This window comes from Temnothorax nylanderi, unplaced genomic scaffold (assembly GCF_030848795.1).
Source record: "Temnothorax nylanderi isolate EJ_2023f unplaced genomic scaffold, tnyl_v1.0 TNYL_tig0077_pilon, whole genome shotgun sequence".
NCBI lineage: Eukaryota > Metazoa > Arthropoda > Insecta > Hymenoptera > Formicidae > Temnothorax > Temnothorax nylanderi.
Window position 1 is genome coordinate 759,365 of NW_027249139.1, and position 18,959 is coordinate 778,323.

Consider the following 18,959-nt stretch of genomic DNA (forward strand, 5'->3'; position numbering starts at 1 on the left):
CCGTAAACTAAAATTTTACGAAGTGAACGGCTTCTGCTTCTTCAGTCGCGCTTTTTTTTTTCAAACCGACTCGCGCTTTCTCTCTGCCCAACCGCTTATTATGAAAACTAATTACCGGGATTCGTCCTGTGTTTTAGTTCGGAGATGAATCGTCATTCGAGGCTGCAGATTCTTTATCCGCGTTGCGACGAGTCGTCGTGTCGTTTCAGCGCTAATTAAATAGCCGGTCTCCAGGTCGTAAAAATCCGCCCCCTCCTCCTCCCCCGCACTCACCGTCAACTTCCGGAATAGGAGGACGATCCCTCGAAATTGCCCGAGACGAGAAAGAAGTTTCCTTATTCCACGATGGTACGTGCGGAAAGAAAGATTTCATCGCGCGGGCGGACCACTTTGTGATTTATAGCCCGCTAACTGCTTATTGTAATTGCAGATGAGGGCATCCATTATTGTTATTATCAGCGTCGGCCGCGGAGACAGGACGCGGGATTTAGAAGCTGCTCTCGCCTTATCTCGTCGCGCGAAATGGGAATTTCTGTTCGCGGCGGCGGTGGCGCGGCTAGAATTTTTAATGGCACTTACAGTAGAACTTATCGCGAGGGTAGCTGGGGCTTCACGTTTTATTTTTATTAACATAAAATTACCTCCTTTTACACTCCTTCGGGATATTATAACACGATTTACCATCAACGTTCTTTAAAGGGCTTCGATCGACGGCGATTTATTGTACGCGAGGCACGAGGGCCGTAATTATTTTTGCAGCTTCGTTTATTTTCCACACTGAAACGCGCGCACGTCCGCGCGAGAATGCCCGTGCTAAAAAATAAGACATTTGATTACCCCGGCTTATTGTGGCGCTGGAACAATTAAAAGGTTTTGATAGCTGCTGCTGAAACGTGTTCCCTTTTTGTTCCAGTTTCCATTGTTTGATTATGGTCGCTTGTTAGTATTTCACGCTCTATACACACGCCACATAGAGACGATATGGACTCAGAGGGTTTAACAAGCCTCTTCCCTTCGTTCTTTTTTTTCCCTCGCGCTTCCTTCCGTTAGATGCAACGTCTTTATAATTGCTCACCGCAAATGGATGGCTTATTAATGTATACGTCTATTTGCCGGTGTTCCGACCGCAACATCTTAATAACCGCCGAATGTAAATAGCAGTCGCTTGGTACCTTTCTTTTTATGCAGAATCATTTAGTATAGTGTCTTCGAAAGTTTGCTTATTAAAAGTATCGAAATTTTAATTAATGGAGTAAAAGAGCGGATGTTTTTCATCTATTGTAAAATACTTTCTTTCAAAGTTGTTTATATACAATGTGTATACGATATTACATAGACTATAGAAAAGTACGTAACATAATAATTAGATATATTATAATATATACTTTTTGTCGATATCTCGTAACTTCGAGCAGAGGAATTTTATAGTTTACATAAATAAAAAAGAATCTTCTCTTTAAATTTATATTAAAGTGCAACGTGCCAATTTTATTCGCGCTTGGGCTTTTTGGTTAAATTTTCGAACAAACGTCAGACGTGTGTCGCCGCGCTATCCCGCGCATGCATCGCATCGGCCCGCTTAAAATACACAGCGCTGTGAAAACGTAAAAGCTATTTGCCTTTACGAGTGGACTATTTTTGCCGGGCGCCGCGCGCCGCACGCCCACCGCCTCTAATCTAAGGCGCGAGCATCTATAATGCATGCCGGGGCCGTGAGGGTATTTCTAATCCCACGCAACCCCCTTGTGGAGGCCGCAGATAGAGAGTCGAAATATCGGGCGTCGAAGTAGCGAGCGCGCTGTTTTCCGAGGGGGCGACCAAGGCTGCGCCCTCACCCCCGCGCGCGGCACGGCGGTGGTGAGTCACGCGAGAGAACGGCTGCGCGATCGTCGAAGATCTTTCGGCGACGAGACGGAAACGGTAAAGGGATAAGATAGCTTGGAAACTCGATCCCCTTGCGTGTGAGTTTCCGTGCCTGGGCAAAAATCTTTAAAGCCGCCCTCGCTGATAGGGGCGAATATTACGCGACGAAAAATTGTGGATTTATCGGTTGGTTTAAAGGGAAAAATGGTTTCAACGGAGCGTGGAGCGTACAAAAGTAATTAATTTTATATGTCAGTAAAATTAAATATTATAACCGAGTTTTTGTATTAAATAGTACGATTGTGATAAAGCGAAATTAAATTACGAAATATCAGGTCCAGTCATTCACACAATTATCGTTTATATGTTAACATATGCGTTTTTCCTCCTCGTTCCTCCTAATGTCAAATATAAAAATGAATTTTGAAGGAAAGCACATTTTCCTGTGGTTATTCATGGTTTTATGGCATATTCTATTATTCGTGTGTTTGATAATGAGTAAATTTACCGCAGTGCAAACTGAAATTCGTACAAAATAAATAACATGTGAAATAACATCGAAAAAATTGTTTAACATTATTTAGACGGGCATACGAAATAGGGAGCTTGAAAGCTGCAATACTTCAGGCAACGGGGGAAAATATAAGAAACCCACCGAGTGTGTGTTAATAAAACGAATAGTGAGCCGAGTGTTTCGATTTCGTTGCCGCGGAATGAGAACGATCGGAGAGGGTGAGACCTCTCGAATAATAACAGCAATATCGTTCCGCTAGGCGCTGTCGGGTCCTTCGATACAACGACCGCGGAAAGCGTCATTTATTCGTAATGGTACCATTCTGTACGCGCGCGAATCTCTCGCCCTGTACCCTTATGATAACGCGTCGCGTCGCCCCTTCGCGTCCGACGATACATCCGTCTCGATGATACATGTTCACGGTCCTCCTCCACTTTCACGCAGGACGGAGAAGCGATCTCCACCGGCTTGGCAGATCGAACGATGCATTATTTATCCAGAATCAGAAACGAGAGTAATCGGCCGCGTTGAAGGATCGCGCGATCGAGACATCAATTCGAGGGAGGGGAATTATTTCCAGAAATCAGTGAGTCCGTTGTGGCTTCGCGATCGAAGAAGGTGAAGAACGGATTCCACTGACACTGCCCGAATTACGAAGCATCCTCGTCGAGTATCAAGTATATACGAGACGCTGCCGGTTCGCCGTAATTTGATGAAAATGCTAAAAGGCGATCTGAGAAGAACGGTGATTGTTTCGATTGAAAATAAAAGTGCTTTTAAAAATGGACACAGGTGGGAAAGCAATTATACTTATTATTAAGTACAACTAATATTAGAAAAATTATCTTTCGGTTAAAAAATTATTTTTTGATACAGAGAAAAAAATACCCTTTGGTTTGTATCAGATATCCTAATATCACTTCCAATCGATTTTCAATCCTGATTGTTAAGACAGTTGGGGAACAAGAACCTTGTTAAACTGAATACTTCCAATTTTTACACAAACACTTGAGAGCCAGTGTAGTAGTTTCTGTTCTCAGCAAGCGGATATTTATATCAGCACAGCGACAAAAAATTTAATACCATGTTCTTTGAAGGTAATTTCGATATTAGAATCTCTGATTATATACATATATTTATACGACAATGTGGAAATCAGCTGTGACATTATTTCTTTTCTTATCCGTAATATAATTTAGACGAAACAGAGAGAGATGCAATCTAGATACTTTATAAAATGTATCTTATATGCATTTCAAAGGAAGGCATTCCAAACTCACCAAAGGAACACCAATAGTCGAACAATGCCGCCGTCCTCAAGAAAACCTTATCGGACGATGAATCGGATCGACATGATTCGATGCAAACTACGAGCGCTCTATTCTCTAACGAGTACGTGTCGCCTTATATGCCTAATGGAAAGCAAACTCGCGTTTTAAAATTCTTTCCTTCACATTATCATTCTAATTAGTTTCCTTTTGTCTGCAGTATCTTATTACGCATTCCTGCATTTCATGTTGATTATACTTTTCAATGAAACACATACTTTTATATACTTTACATACTCATGATATATAATAAAATTTATCCAGATATACCGTAAGTCGTAAATTAACATTATAATTTCAGATTGATTGTCTAAATAAAAGTAATCACTTCTTATTCTAAACATAACATGTCTATGCTTCTTATAAACATCTTCATTGTCATAATTTGACTGAAAAAATTTCCCGTGTGTTGAAAAGGCAGCACGCTTTATTGCACGTTGAGCACAAAATGCGTATATTAAAAAACGAGATGATGTATAATATACCCTCAGTTATTTCCTTTAAAAATTTCCTTCTTTTCGTAGAAATAAAAACGGAACAACACGCTGCTCCACCTTGTTCATTACAAAACCTCCACAAATCTCGTTGGACACGCGTGTGGAGGATACTTTTTTTATAAGCATATCGCGTGATGAAATTTTAAGCAGCATGTATGAGGCTCATAAATACAATTTTTACAAAGTTTCATGAAACATTAAGAGTCTCCTTTATTTCTCCCTGGAAAGAGCTAACTCCGTAGCGCCGCGCCGGCCGCTTAAACTACGTGACCGCGCGGAGCTTCCAGCGAGCGGAAGGTATCAGCGCGGCTTATTCCCGAGGCAGATATAAATTCATATGGATGACGAAGTGGGGGCCCATTAGTCGCAGCCTAACGCGGGATCTAACCGAAAGCCGGCGCGAATCTTTTCATTTGCATGTTTACGGTGGCTCGGTATTTTATTGTCCGACAAAAGTTTGCGGCGCGACCACCCAGGGAAACGGCGGCGGCGGCGGGCGCCGAGGGGCGGACGGGGAGATATAGAGAAGCATTTATTATCGTCTGACACGAGACAAACGAGTAGTTGATTACAGGCATATTGTCAGCGGTGTCCCACGGACCAAGCGAATTCCATAGAAACGGCATCCGACCGCCACCGCCGCCGTCGCGCAATATGCGTGAGTTTAAATGTTTCCCTATAATCTACGTAGACAAATTGTGATACATGTGCCTCAGAATATGCATAATCTCAATATTAATCATGCGTCTTTTTAACTATTCGAAACTTGTTTCCTCTTCTTTTTACTTTAAAAAGAACTTTAGTCAATTTAATTACTGAGATATTTAACGTTGAACATGAAAAAGTTGCCACGAAACGAAATGCGTCCAAATTTACCGCAGAAAATCGACTACAAACTCTCTAAAATCTGAGATATGTATGTAATAAATTTATAACATGATCTTTTATCGATTACAATAATAGGATATTATGTTATTCTATTTTTCGTATCCCTTTTTTTTTAAATATATTCAGAATAAGAGTTTTTAACATTTAATATATGTGAGCTCCTCTTAAAAAGCTTTACCGAAGAATCTCCGAAGAATCTATAAGCCACGTTAAACGCCCACGTAATTGCTTGTCAATACTGTAACGTCACAACAGCACAATGACGTGTCCGACGATACGTGGAGTTGACATCGTCATGCAGCAGATTAAAATGTTACTATAAAACGTTACGGAGCATAAATTCCTGTGGATATTACAAATTTTTCACACAAAAGAAAATCTGCAATAAGAATTTTGATAATACGCGTTTCAGTCAGTGCATTACAATGCCCTATGCCCTATAATATATTATCTTATACACAAAATGTAGCTCAAATTATATTATTATAAGAAAAGAGACAAATTCGCACATAATGTAAAGTTATTTTCCAAATATTATCACGTCACGAGGCACAAAAACCGAATCCTACCGACCAACCGACTAATTATAAAATTCAGCAGCCTCACGCGGCCGGAATGTTTCCCATTGGCCTTTATTATCTTATCAACTATACGATCAAGAAAATTCGGCGGCATCTGGAATCCCGAAAAAAAGGTGATGAGAGGCGCTGTTCGAAAGGACTCGGGAGGAAGGAGAGGAGCGCGGTTCACGCAATCCGAGGCACGCACGGTTCATTTAGGAAGGTGCAATCTCGTGGACCAATCGCGTCCTCCGATTCTCTCCTCCGCGTCCCGTAAGCACTTGGAAAAAATTCTAGCGGGGGTTTCCGTATGACCCTATGCAGAGAAATCCTTGGAAGAAAAAGGTGGTAGGATGCGGCTCCCCCCAGATCGGTTATCGATCGGCTCGATCTTCCGAATGCCGGCTATCGATCGGATCGATCCACCTGGTCGTGTTGCGGGATCGGGGAAAAAGTCCGACGCTTCGACCCTTCGAGGATGAAATGAGCTCCGCTTTTGTGCGCGCGGCCACATTGTGGCCGTTACTTCCTTACCACTTCGTGTTTCTTCCCGTCCGATTATCGATATACTCCTCGCGAGTTAAATAACCTTCTAAATGAGGAGTTTCGTGCCTCGGCCATACACTCCATCTTCCGTTTCCCTGCCTCACCTGACGTTTATCCCTGATAAACTCACGGAAGTTACGGTATTAGCATGTTAATTTTACAACGGAGTAATATCGCGACGGCAACGAGACCGAAAGTGTTGTTTGTAAAATTTTTAAAGATACTATACATTTGTTACACTCGTTAAATTGTTACATCGTTAACGCATAAATATTAAACTGTCTTTCTAAAGTTTGTATCTTCTCGCGATTTTAAACATTCTCACAAAAAATCCTGCAAAACAAAGTTACGATGGCTGTACTTTCACTATTCTCTTTACTATGCACTAATTATTTACTAATTTAAGCTATGCAATTAATAAGGTAAAAATTATCCCTCTTCACCACTCAAATTTTCATCCTTATTACAATTGGCAGTGATATGCATACTGCATATGCATGCGCAGCGAGAACCCTATCCGAAGGAGGAATCAGTTTCAATATTGCGAGACCGAATTAAAGCAGCCCTGACGAGATCAACATCAACCGCATCATCCTGCACATTTAATTAGCTAAAATTTCGTCGTGTTAAAATGCTCACGATTTTTGCTCTACCATTACATATGTATACACATGCGCACGTTATCAAATATTTGTGTCTTCATATACACACATGGAACTGACGAGCATAAATGTGTTATTATTATTACAGCGTCTTTCGCAATGTCTTCCAGGTTGATACACGGTTCTCATGCGGAGAGAAACGTGTGTATTTATCAACGTTTAATATGGAATGTCGATTCGAGAGCGATGTTACGACGGCAAGGACGGTCGGCTATTATCAGCGCCCGTGGCCGGGCAGGATTGGTAACCGCGATAAAAAACACCCGAGACAACCGTCTGGATTATTTACTCATCCGATCCGTATTCGTCCCCGTATAAAATCGCGCTTACGTCGCCGTTTCGTCGGTCACATTGTGTGAAAAAATGAATCTTATTTTCCGCCTAATAGCGGGACAGAGGAGAAAAGCGAGCGAGACACGCCTGGGCCTGGTCACCGTTATGGCGATATAATGCACAGAGACGCCATGGACTTTTTATGACGGAGCGTGCGAAATTTATGTGCAATATGTGGCGCATCGTCTCTCGCTCCTCGCTCTCTCCGGCCCGAGAGAGAGAGGGGAGAAAAAAATCGCTCTTTCGCGCGCGAGAACTATACGTCGACAAGAACATTCGAGGGGAGAGAAAAAAAGGTGGAACAGGACCGAAATATTACAACTGACGAGATTTATGCGACGGTAAATAAATTCGCGAAAGCGCGCGTTGTATACCTAATTGGATCCTTCCCGCATAGCCATGTCAAATAACTTCGATTTTCGTCGATAACTCGCGCGTAACGAGCCTCGAACCCCGGGCCGTTCCGCCAAAATGTTTTTATCTCATCTTTTGCCTCTGATTTAGATACTGTCGGCCGTTTATAATATCGAACGCTCTCGCGAGAAAGATTCTAATAAGCGAAAAAAAGATGGGATGAAAATTAATGTTCGTTGCAATCCCAAAGATATGATCGCAACCAAATATTGTTTGTAACTACATATAGTATTTATATATATTTGGATTGCACGTATTTAATGAAACGTAAGGATTTTTATACACAAACGAGATAATCACTAATAATAACGTTAAAAATACTAATATTAATATGAATTAGCTCTCTTGTAAAAATACGTATATAAATATTTTTAATATAAAGTATAATGCAATCCATGTGTGTAACGTAAATATTAAATATAAATTAAAGTACATATTTAATTTATATAATATTATGTACGGATAATAAATGCCACGGGAATAAAAGGATTATTATGTAATAATAATAAAGATCAAATATGGAAGAACTTTGATATCCGCGCCGATATCTCCAACGATAGTCGAAAATCCAGATTCTAAAGACAAAGCCTAAGTGCTCTTTTGCGAGCACGATCTCGCAACACCGTCTGCATGTAGAAACAGCTATTTGCACATTCAACGAACTTACGTGCGCTCAACGTATGCGTTGCGTGAAGCAGCCGTGAAAAAATATCACCGTAACGTTTTTACTCCGAGCGGAGAAAATTTCTAGAAACATTCGTACACGCAGTTTTATTTTGAATCCTTTAATTCCACGAAGTGCACCGAAAAAGAATCCTCGCCTGAAAATTTCAGAATTAATTCTTCCCACCGCGAATAAGGGGTATCAGAAAATGCACTTCGCGCGCGGAACGGAAGGCGGGGGGAAGAACAACAATTTTTGTGGACTTTAAGGCGTCCACTCCCCAAGGCCCCTTTGAGACTCGGGAAATTCGTTCTTTTGTCGAAGGAAATGCGAGTCATTTTTGCAACTGGAAACGTACGCAAAAGAAACTTCGCATCGCTATATTGACTCGTAGAGAGCGGGCGTCTCTCGCCCTTTCTCTCCTATTTCCGCCGGTTCTCTCCCGCTAGAGCGGTTCTGAGGACTGGGATTGCGAGTCAGCTGTCATTTCCCAACCAGAACAAACAGCCGTAGCGACCGTCATGACCTCCCCTAAACCCATCCACCGATAGTTAATTCCAGGGGTGCGGAATATTTACCGGGCTACTGGCTACCGCCGATTTACTTCGCGGCCTTTCTTCGTAATGCGAACGGCCGATACGCCGTGAATACTGATCCGTGGCGAATTGATCGTCCGTAACTGCATTTGGATACAAAATTGAGGAAGATTATCGCGCGAAATGCAGAACGGGAGAGCGGAGTTTTTAATCGTTAAAAAGAGCTTAATCGGTTGATAATGAACAGCATACGATATATATTTCGTGAGATCTCTTTTTATCGAATCTTAACCAGCAAAATGTCTGACTTAAATATTTATCTCTTTTTCTCGCAAACGTTTCCCTTTCTTTTTGCAAGGATCGGAAGAGGATTATGTTCACTTAAATTGTCAATGGAATATTATTTAAATGTCAAATGCAATGTACGGACGAAGATAGTTCATCAAGCAAGTTGCCGACAAGAGTGAATGTTTGTAGATTACATAGCGAAAGATCACGCATCACCGGTTACAGGTTTACATAAAAAAGTGTAAAAAAAAATATGCACGTAATATAGCTCGAAATTGCGTGGGCGAATATGCATATTCTATATGCAGTTTGGAGCGAATACGTCATACATTACTTGAATATGCGAGCTTTGAACGGGGCTCTCCTCTCACACGTTATATATGCATATTCGACATTTCTGCGGTTACGGGGCGTATGTACTCCGCGACTATTATACATGCAGTTTATACGTAACATTCTCCTCCAAACGTAGAAAAATACGATCGACGTCTCGTTTAACGGCGGAGATTTGTCGAAATGGTATGTTTTATTTCAAGCCGCGGCGTTTATACACCGATCCCAATGTTTATCGAGCAAAAAGGTGCATTACGGAATAACGTGCCGCGAATAAATTGCCGCGGAAATATTTTCGTACCGTGTTTGCCCTCGTTTACCTGATATGTGTTTGCGAATTTACTCCGAATTCCTTTTACGTGGATACTTTCTCAATCGATTGCTGGTTTTTAACGTTTTTCGACCCGCGTCTGGCGCATAGGCCTAAATTAACTCGCGTCCGTGCCTGGCTCACATTCCACTATATTATCGAATCGAAAACAAATTTGCTATTCGAGAATTTCAATAGCCATCTTAACAGAGACGTGAATTTCGTGAGTTTAATATTTATATTGATGCTCATTTTACAAACATTGCGAAAGACATCTGCAAATTAAGTTTAACAACGTCAAGGCAAAGCAAATTAAAATGAGATGCAAAGATCAGAGGCAAGTATAATTGCTTAATTCTTTTATATTCCTCATACATTTGTTATACTGTACAATTATAATTTTATCCCCTTAATATTTCTTCAAGATTTTTTCTTAATTTTTCTTAAAAGTTACACATCTTAAATGCAATTTACATTTTTTCTCATTTACGAATTGTTAGGTCAACGATAAAAATTTCTTGTTACGTTGCAGACTACTGCGAGGGAGTGACGATAAATAATAATGCAAAAGCGAGTTATTATTTATAAATAGAGACATTGTAATGTCGCTGCCGCGTCGTCTGCGTCGCGGTTATCCTACTAATTCCTTAATTATGCGCCAAGATAGAGACGCGTTGTATAAATTGGCGTTGGCGTTAAGAGCCCAATAGAGGATAATTTACGCCTGGGCGAGCGGGTATTTTATTTCACGCGGCTCCGTCGGTGAAAACGACGCTGGAACGATCAGCGGAATAAATTAAACGTTTTAAAATTAACAAGCCGGCGATAAACCCTCCTTCCCCCTCGCTTGGGAAAACAAAATATTTACGCGCACGAGCGCGCGCATGGGTCCTGCGTCGAAATTCGGTATTCTAAACGGGTTTGAGAAACGTCAGATCGGACGCCAGATAAAACACCGCGCGTCGGTCAGCATCAGCCGGTTTAAAGCCGAATCGGCGAGTAATACGGCGAGTCACGCTGCCCGCGAGAAGCGCCGCGAGAATAGCTAGATTCGCGATTCGAAAACCGGTTTTTATCGAGGTGTAACGGCATCCTTAACAATCCATTCGCATGGAAATGTTTTACCCAGCCAGATTTGGGAGGATACCGGTATTGACGGCCCAATGACGGCGAGTATCCTCTTCCTCGGCGCGCGTACCTGTCGGATAATTAACCCCGGTAACCTGACGTGGCTTCGATGTAACGTATCGATCATAACGTATCTGGCGAAATTTTTTACCTCGATATCGCGAGAAGGACAGGAACTTAATTAAAGGTTGTATATCAACGCGCGCGCGCGCGCGCCCGCGCACGTGTGCGTAATATTTTTGCTTTAGCTTCACGATTCATCTCTTTCGTGTAACGTTAAGGATAAAGTCGATTACAAATCATTGCTATTATTATCGCTCGAGCTCGTATCTAAAAATCAACCTTGTTAACCGATTGACGGGCGGAATCGGCCGGCTTTCTTCGCCGGATACTTTATTTACTTCACGCTCGTCTCGCATCTTAAAAGTAACAATCTCGTGGCAACCGTATCCCCCTGTCACAGAAACGACGGCTTCGGGTTCTTGCCGTACGGGTGCCCCGGGGTCCCTTGGGTGGGCCCACGGATACGTGGCGAGGAGAATGGAATGAGGAGCATTGTGCATCGCAAATGTGTGCCATCATCGAACGACCGCGAGCTTTTGAGCGTCGGACCCGATTTCATAACGTCGAGCGAAAGTTTCCGCTCGTCAGACCGTACTTCGCGTATACGGGACTTCTCTCTTTTTTTCGAGATAGAATAAACCGAATCGGACAGGTAACTCTACATATAACTGCGTTACGTCAAATTTTAAACTTTAACTTTACTTCCATTTTTTTTCTTGTATTACTTAGCTAACAATATTGAATGATATGATAAAGTAGCGATAAAACAAACTGAAAAAATACACTATGTATCCATATACATATAAAATACAATATAATATAAAATATATAATATAGTAAAATATAAGTTATATATATGATATATAATATAATATAAAATAATAGATGCGATTCTCTCATATAAAATTCTATAGATTTTCAGTTGAATAAGTAAATACATTTAAGTACGTTCATTTATGGCAACTGAATATTGAAAGCGAATTAAGCAATCATGATGTTCGACCTGTATCGTGCGGTAAAAGATAACAATAAGATGCTGATGGCATCATTATACATGAAGAAGAGTTTTGGAGGACCGTAGTTATTCCGTGAAGTAACGGCGCTTAAATCACTTCGACGAGCAACTTTCTAGAGAACAGAGATACGCTTCATCGACTAGGGGGATCGCAAAATGTCTCTAAACATCGTCGTCGTCGCCGAGGGCCCGGTTGTCTGGCTTTTATGAAATTCAAATTTCCACCGTGAAGAAGAGAGAATCCGCGCGACTCCGTCGACGCGCTATCGGCCAGAGCTGCACACTCCCGTGGGAAGCGCTCGTTATTATTTACATCCGATCGGGAGACAGACGTAAAACGCGTGGCAGCCTGTAATCAGCGACGTATTACTTACCCCCGCTAGATCGAAAATTGCACGCGATCCAGCGCGGCACCGTGCGCGGATCCGAGCTTTATCGCAAAGCTCGATAGGGGCCCGCGTACAATCTCGCGAGCCGTAATGAGCACTTGCGGCAATTCCGCCGCGGATGAATTATCGAATGATCCAGGGGACTTTTTATCGCGAAAAATTCTTCCGCGACGGTGCAATCTTTCCTATTTCGGCGCTCCTCTTGAGATTCCCGAAAGGTCACGCATAAATTAATCTTTCATTCCCACTAGATATCAATCTTTCAGTTCAAATTATTTTCGACGTACTGATCGAATATCTATCTCTTAGCTACAGTATTTTTTAAAACGTATTACTTTACGTTTTAATAATAATCAATTTCTCTCTAATATATTTCTGCGAAAAGATAAGTTTTAAAATATTAATCCGGTTACTTAATACGAACCAAAAACTATCCATCTGTGTTCTTTAGTTAGAAATTCAGAAATAGGTGTAATAAAGACTTCTCGGATTTAGATTAGAGCCGTTTCGAAAAAATCCTGTTTTAGATATCTCTATTGAACATCTCGGCTTTTTTTTATCGCGGTACAATCTCGAACTCGCACGATCCGGATTCATAATTGGATTCCCACGATATAAATCTTCTCTTTCGGCTCCTCGATATAATAAATTCGAACTTATTAAGGGATGATTTTGATTGAAACTCAGTGGGATGTTTTATATAACTGCGCAATATAACTGCCGTCTCTTTCTCGGCGAGCCACTGACCGATTCGTCGCAGATACGCCATGACAAGACGGCGCATTGAAAAGCGGAAGGGTTTTCTTTTTCTTTTTTCTTAAGTCGCGTTCCTTCCAGTCTTATATGGTTTTTTTTTATATTGCGAGTATTTCCATCGCAGTGGGGGTGTCCAGTTCCGTGGTCGTTCACAATGAATGCTAAATTCAACATCGTTCCCCTTTGCCGCGCGACGTCTTCGGTGATTTGGAGACCGTGCCGTGGAGGAGATAGCCAGATACGTGTGCATAAAGCAGGAGGAATCGCCAACAATGAGCTAACAATGAGGCATCGTGCACCCCGCTGCCTGTCAACCGCCAGACTTCTCTCCGTTTTGTGGGGAACCCATTTATATATTTTCCTAACATACCTGACTCCGTGCGGTCAGAGTTTCTCAAGCTCGTGTCCCCACTCGACTGGAAAGAAGCCCATAACTCTCTATCATGCACGTATTTCACGAAACGTGAAGATTCCGCCTTTCCAACGAAATCCGGATTATATCAAGTATTTCGCGATCTTGCTATTACCCCAATTTACGCTAATAAATTTTAAAAAAAATTTTAATCTAAAAATCGATATTGTGATAATTATATTAATATATTTTAGTTTATAATTAAAATATTAATTAAAAATAATTTTCAGAAATATCAAGTTCGTGTATACGAAACAATCTCGCACGAATGAATTTAATCAGTGGAGATTTTATCTTTTTACCGTCTACGTTTTTTCACTTCGAAATTACGGAACAAATAGAAGTATCAGATTTAAAAAGTATATTAATTGCGCGGTTACGCAATCCGCAATCCTATTACCAAGAGGAGAGAAAGCCGCCTGTCATCTCCATCACCGCACCGACGAAAATGAGCATCCCTGGGAATGTTTCTTGAGCGGTACAATACGGAATAATAGGATTACATAAACAACGGCAACAAGGTATTGTGGCTAGGTAGGTAGGTAGGTGGGTAGAAAGGTAGATAGGTAGGTAGGTAGGTAGATAGGTACCGGTAGGGTAGGGAGAAGATGGTTGCCTTAGGTGCCAGACCGGAGGTGCAGTTGGCCAGGAGACATTTGCCAGATTGCATTCCGTATTGAGCTGATACTTTGTGGATTTCGGACAATAAAACCGCTACCAACACCGACGCGCTCGTTGTGTTGCCACGGCGCGGCGGTGTTGGTCGACCCTCCGCCGTGCGGTCCGCTTTCATTCGGCGTAGCGCGACACGACGTTCCCTTCAACACGGGGCACCACCAACACTATATTACCGGGAACCACCGCGCAACCCCTCGGAAGGATTCCACGGTGGCTGCGCGTCTCTCGCGGGCACCCCAGCCAGTCAATAGCCGGTGCATTGTCAAAATATTGGCGGCGATCAGATCGCACGGTCCATTGTGCCTGCCGTCTCATGCTTTCGGGCTGACTTCTTCTAAAGGCGGGACCGGCCGCACAATTTTCCCGAGGAGACTGCTCCTACGAGACCGGCTGCGCGCTACACGACCGCGGCTTTTCGTGGTCTGCGGTCTGCGGCCTCCCGGTATCTCCTACCGCATTGCGTAGCCGAGGGCACGTGACCCTTTTTTTTTTAAACCGCGCGAACTCCTCATGCCCGCGAGGTTCGTCGACGCGCGGACCTTACAACGTTGGTAACTCGACGTACTGTTTGTCCATTCGCGATAAGCACCGCGCACCGCAGTAATCACGAAGCTTTCCGCCTGCGCTAAATATTATGGCAAACACAAGGATACACACGAGAACTGGAAACAATAGAGAAAAGTCGAGTGTATTACAGTTTTGTATTGTACCTTTGTAAATGCTACAACTGCAAATGGTTTCCAAAATATCGATTTCTCTCTCCGAGATACAAATAAAATTTTTAAATACGAAGTTTCATAAAATTTACATCTGTTGCGTCATGTAACTCAAGATGTAGAAAAATTACATTTAGATCTCTGCGATGATCTAAATATGAAAGTTATACTTTGCTTTATATGTCCAGTTCGTATAGAACTTTTCTTTTTAAATAAACAAATGTCGCAGAAAAAAATTCGAAATGTTTTATTTCAAAAACATGTGTCCAATCATGCGAAAAATAAATATCGAAATAAAAAAAATAGTGCAAATAGACTACTCACAAATAACGCAGAGATCTACAAATTGAAAACACAAGGCGATTCGCCAACCTGGATCAATGTATATATACAAATATTGGGCTAGCATTTACGAAATTTTTGCTCTGTCAACGATGTCATTGCTTTTTCGATCAAGATAATCGTCAATATCGCGCTCTTGGAAGCTTTGATATGCACTGTAAATAGTCCTGTTTTATTGACCCGTGGATTGTATCTCACCATAGGAGAACTATGGTTTATCAATCAAACGCACGTCCATATTTATTTAACGCCTACATACCTTCGCCCGAATGCAGCTATATACGAACGTAACTTTCGTTCAATATTTAAAAAAATAAGTGGATGTTACAAGCGATAGATTATCCAAATAAAAAAGCATGTTAAAATAATTGTATAAATAAAAAACCACTCTAAAATTGGTGTATATATCGAAATCGAATAGTGAAAAAAAAACATGAAATTCTACACAGCGTCGAGCAAGTTATAGTAGAAATGTTATAGAGCAATAACTGACATTTATAAAATAGTATGTATGTATAGAAATCTTTGAGGTAAGATTACGGTAAGATTATAAATTATCTATATCTTATTTATATTACGCTATTCAACAGCATGACGTAATAAAAATAAATAAATAACAAAAAATAATAATTTAATTAAGTTATACATAAAATAAATAGTAGACTAAAATAGGTAAGAATGTCGATAAAATAATAATCATAGAGATGTAAAGAAACCGCACAGATTTAAAAATAATTGTACAAACGCTAAAAATTCGCACGACGAATTCCTTGCCACGTGTACTTCCATCTTGAACGATCGAAAAATTGCCAAATCACGCATCGATTTTCCGTCACTTACCAGTTTCGTTATATCGCGCCGTTATCGCGGAGGTTCCGCACTCCTGAGAATCCAAAGCGGGACTAGAAAATGAGCCGGTACGGCGCGGCGCGGCGCGTCGCTTTGCATCGCGCTAAAAAAAAGAAGCGTAGGACCGCTTATCGTTGATCGTCGGAGTGACGTCCTCCGGCAAACCGCAAACTACCGGCCATAATCGCGACGCGGTAGGGGCAGTTTTGAAAAACGCAAAGCCGGCAAAGCCTGAGTACTCTATCTAGAATAGGCATTCCTTGAGCGTGGGGGCCGGGATAATCACGCGCATCAATTACCCCGCGAATTATGATGCGCATCTGCGGCGGCGAACGATTTATGACGAAAATTGGATGTCCGTTTTATCTGCGAGTTATCTCGGCGCGGCTTCTCTTTTTTACGCGTAGACCTAACTCATCGCTTTTAACGGATATTCACTGCAAAAGTATCCGTACGCCCATCTCTCTTTCTCTCTTACGGGTCTCTCAGCGAGAGATTATCTCGTATTTTCCGTCATCCTGTAATCGTGCGCATGTAGGTGAATAATGCTGCACGTAGAAAACCTGCAGTACGTATCGGTCAAAAGCCGTCTTAACTGACAATTGGAGTGGAATTAAAAACTGATCTGACACACAATGAGTGCTGAAGAAGATTAAGACAAAAGATTTCCCAAGCACATAAAATTCCATCTTTTTCTTTTCTTTGCCAAATCCTTCATTACATTGTCGCAGCATATTATTTAGTTAAAGAGATCTAAATAAACTCTATCGTTTCAATATTTAGTTTAAAATATAGTCATTTACAATATGAACCTTTTTGCAGCTAAATTATAAATGTTTGTGCTATCCCATCCCTACAGAAAAATAAAGCAACTCTACATTACGATTGAGTATGTCATGAATTCGGGATACTCGGGATGCGAAGCTATTTTTAACGCGACTCTTGATTTACGCACGCCCATCTAAAAATCTCGGAAGCGACGACGCGACGCGACGTCTCGGAAGGCGGCAATCGCCTGCACGCGAAACGTCTTAATTATGTGAGAAGTAATCTCGCCCGGCGCCGCCGCCTCTCGGCGCTACGGCGGATTTAATAATCGTGAAATTACTTTTCGATCGCTTGCCGATTCGTGTCAGATTACGATCTCCGAGGCGCGGGCATGCTAAATACGCGTCCCAGAGATGTGGCGGGCTCCCGTTTTTGCGGACTCATGCACGAACGCGGTCCGATAACGGGCGATGGCATCACGTCTGATATCGGAGTGACGCAACGCTCGACGTATTAATGAGCCGTTTAATTGCCTTCGAGAGCCCGTCGCGGTATCGTGTCTCACGCGCCGCTACACGTCCTTGGCCATTCGCGAGGACAACTCCGGCGCGACAATCGCGGACCGATCCTTGGGTGCTAAGCGGCTCCGCTAAACGCTTCGTAGCGTTTGCCGAGAGAATTTAGTCGCATTAAATGCGGTCTCTTAAGCTCTCATCTGCATGAACATCTGACATACGGCGGGCACAAGCGATGCTGCCCCATCTGCTGCCCTTTATACCCTATTCCTGTCCTTTAAATGCTCTCGAGTACGTGATCAGCCTAACGTCAGGGATGTAGCAGGCTAGCTTATGTCGAATCCAGAAATCCTGCGAGCGGATATCCAACGTCCGTTCGCGCCGTATTTTTAACTTATGTTACAGTGTGCGAGAAGATTTAATTTGAAATTCTGGCATGACGCGGTCAAAAAGTAAGAAACATCGTTAGTTTGTGGGGGGACTCGCGCGGAGCCGATCCGGAAAATCAGCTTGAATTAGGCTAAAATATTTGTTCTCCCTCTCTAAAAGGGGTGCCTGCCTTTATTTGGGCCCTAGACATTCGTCTGGGCGCGCAGTGTGACGGACGTGAAAGTATTTCCTCAATAAAAGTCGCCACACGCGCGGACGGCGCGCGGTATATTCCGCGGCCCTCGTCCCTTTGTTCGTGGGAGATACGTATGAAGCGTGACAAAACGCGTGGACTTTCTTAAGTCCGCGCGTTTTGTCACGCGGGGAACATTTGGACCGACATTCGTGGCAAACGAGTCGTGACGACGCGACGCGCCGGCCGGGGCCGGGACGTCCCCAATTCCTTCCTACCTTCAAAAGAATATTCACAATGGGGCATTCCGCGGGGCGAACCTTTATCTTTGGGATGTTCTCACCGTATGCGAGCCGCTGAATCACTCGGTCTACTTACGAAAGAGACATACGCGCCGCGATAATGAATTATCGCGGTCGCGGGCGTAACGGCGAACGATTCGTCTCCATAGCCCGGAACCGTGTCCCTTTGTCCCGAAAAGATGCGGCCAGATGATGCAACACGGGTGACGGGTCGGTGACAGTGTTGCAGTTAATCTCCGCGCAACGAAAGAGTGATGACCCCGCGACGTGTAATGATACCCGCCGCCCCTATGACATCTACCCGCAATCCCGCGAGCTTGTCCGCGGGATATTTGTATTATCTCAACGCGTATGGGATTCTTGGAAATTCGCGGAATATGTAGCGCGATGCTAATGAGCGCCGGCATTGTAATAATGGGATTGCGTAATACTGAAATAATAAATAACTAATGTACATGTAGTACTACATCGCGGTTTATGCAATACACGAGAATGGGATTATGCTGCGTACGCTTGTTTGAATTATGTGATTTAATCGTACTAATCACGTAGAACGCAGATTTGTTGAATATTTTCGAAATTATACATACACGCCGATTGGGGATAATTCGGTAACGGGCAATCGTTCAGTTGGCTGATCGCCGATTAAATATTTCGGCGACACGATATGAATACAAAAGAGCCGGACAAATGTTCGGGCTAATTTCCGTTCGTGGCATAAGGTCGAT